The 2,772-nt window shown below is 40.2% G+C and overlaps 1 pseudogene across 1 annotated transcript in view; it reads left to right on the forward strand.

Annotated features, from left to right (window-relative positions):
• LOC105532393 overlaps positions 1-2,772 on the forward strand; it is a 140,749-nt pseudogene that overhangs the window by 18,106 nt on the left and 119,871 nt on the right. The window lies entirely within an intron of this gene.

The raw sequence follows: 2,772 nt of genomic DNA on the forward strand, positions 1-2,772 counted from the left end.
GGCTAATTTTTGTATTTTTAGTAGAGATGGGGTTTCACCATGTTGGCCAGGCTGGTCTTGAACTCCTGACCTCATGATCCATCTGCCTCAGCCTCTCAAATTCTCCTTTTGTTTTGTTTTGTTTTTTGTTTTTGTTTTTTTTTTTGAGACACCGTCTTGCTCTGCATCTTGGACTGGAGTGCAGTGGCATGAGCGTATGGCTCAATGCAGACTCGACCTCTTGGGGTCAAGGGATCTTCCCACCTCAGCCTCCAGAGTAGCTGGGACTATAGGCATGAGCCACCAGGCCTGGCTAATTTTTCCATTTTTTTGTAGAGAAAATGTTTCACCATGTTGAGCTAGTCCCAATCTCTGGGCTCGAGTGATCTTCCTGCCTTGGCGTCCCAGCCTGCTGGGATTACAGGAGTGAGCCATCGTGCCAGCCCCTTTCTCTATATTCTTTTCTGCAATGTTCTGATCTTCCAAAGGTTGCCTTCTTTTTTGTCAATTCTGTTTGGCTTAGATGTCGCTTCTCACAGAGGCCCAATTGCTATCATACTGCCTGTTGTAATTCACCAGGTACCACATAATGAACTTTAAGAGATTTTATTTAACCGTTCTTTATGGTGAAATTTAATATAGATGTAGAAAACCACATGAAAACAATTGTTTAACTTAATGGGTTGCCAGAAGGTGAAGGCCCCAGCACTCAGGCTGGAAAATCAAGCTTTGCTGCTCAATTGCGACACCAGCCACAGTCCCCTTCCTCCCTGTAGAAGGAGGTATGGTCCAGCCTCTTATGGGGACTCTTTCCTTTTCTTCCTGGTTTCCTCGTCCATGCTTCCATAAGCATCATAGTTTACTTTTACCCGATTTTCATTACTGTTTTTCACTCTATCTTTTAACACTTTTAGTCAACAATCTTTCCTTCCCATTTCTTTTTTTTTGGTTACATTTTATTTAAGAAACCAAGTCTTTGGTCTGCAGAATTTCTTGCATTCTGGACTTTGTGGATTGCTTTGCATCCCTCTGCAGTTTCACAGGCCCTCCTGTATTTCCTGTGAATGGGTACTGAGCAATACTAATAGAACTTCTGTGATGAGCGGAATGTATATCTGAGCTGTGGGTTGTGGCTACTTGTGGCTACTGAGCTCTTTAAATGTGGCCAGCGAGACTAGAGAACTAAAATTTTAAATTTTATTTAATCTTAATTAATTTAAATAGCCACATGTTTCTAGTTACCTTATAGACAAAACATCTAACGGTTGGATAGGATTTACATTTGATTTTTATTTTGCGGCAAAACTGCTTCCCAGGTGGTGGGTGGTGTTTTCTCATTAGGAGGCACATAAAGACTGGTTGTGTCCTTTTAATGATGTTAGACGTTATCAGTTGTTGGTGCTCAATGCCTAGAACCATCAATTTCTTAAGAACATAGAGTGATGTTCTATTCAATAATTTCTCTTTATTTATTAGCTGTAATACTTATTTAAAGAGAAACTTTTTCTCTTCTACTATTCAGTTATCCACTTCTATATACATAAGGTAAATGCTCGATTTGTTTTTTGGAGATGGAGTCTTGCTCTGTCACCCAGCCTGGAGTGTAATGGTGCAATCTCAGCTCACTGCAACCTCTGCCTCGCGAGTTCAAGCAACTCTCCTGCCTCAGCCTCCTGAGTAGCTGGGTTTACAGGTGCCCACCACTGTGCCCGGCTAATTTTTGTATTTTTAGTAGAGATGGTGTTTCACCATGTTGGTCAGGCTGATCTCAAACTCCTGATCTTGTGATCCGCCCACCTCAGCGTCCCAAAGTGCTGGGATTACAGGAGTGAGCCAACGCCTCTGGCCCATTCTTGATTTTTTAATCAGTTTTTCCAAAGGACACTTGTTAGTAAGTTTCACTGTGGTGTCATGGATATAAATGTAGTTGATGTGCCTGGTGCTGCTGCACCTGTTATCCTTATTGAAACTCCTCTTTATCCCACCTGTGGCCTGTAGGAGTCTCTGCATGCCAACTCCTGAGTTCTTATGTGACGATCATAGTCATCCTTGATCAATTCTTGCTCTGTGATGTCAGAGAGCTCTTGGAATTAGCCATAAGAAGTCCTGATTTCTTTTAGTAGAAAATGGTATTTCAACATGACGGCCTAGGCATAGGAATGCTTACTGCCATGAGTTGGTCATTACTTCTAGGCCTTCTCAGCTACCCGAACCAGGAGAGTTCTTATAGATATTTCCAGTTCACATTCAGGAATTCAGAATTCCTATTCATTCTTCCACTGGAGAATTATTCCCTGGTTGAATCAGAAGATGATGAAATTAGAGAATCACATAATTACTCATTTGCTTTATCCCATATTACACACAAAATAGTGTCAGAATAATATGATTACTGAAAACAGTTAAATAATATTTTCCCTCATATACTCACTCATTTCTCTTTTCAAAAGTGATTGTGCCATTTTACTTACCCACTGGCACTGTATGTGGCTTCCAGTTTCACCACTTCTTCACCAGCACTTGTTATTATCTGTCTTTTTGATTATAGCCATCCTAGAGGGGATGAAGTTATATCTCATTGCAGTATTGACTTGCATTTCCCTGATAGATAATGATGTTGAACATCTTTGCATGTGTTTATTGACTGTTTGTATATATTCTTCATATTGTTTGCCCATTTCAAAAGTTGGATTACTTAGTTGTATGTGTTGTTTATATATCCTGGATATAAGTCCCTTATCAGATACATAATTCTCAAATATCTGCACCCATTTTATAGGAATTAAGTTTTCA

Source organism: Mandrillus leucophaeus, unplaced genomic scaffold (assembly GCF_000951045.1).
Source record: "Mandrillus leucophaeus isolate KB7577 unplaced genomic scaffold, Mleu.le_1.0 Scaffold1206, whole genome shotgun sequence".
NCBI lineage: Eukaryota > Metazoa > Chordata > Mammalia > Primates > Cercopithecidae > Mandrillus > Mandrillus leucophaeus.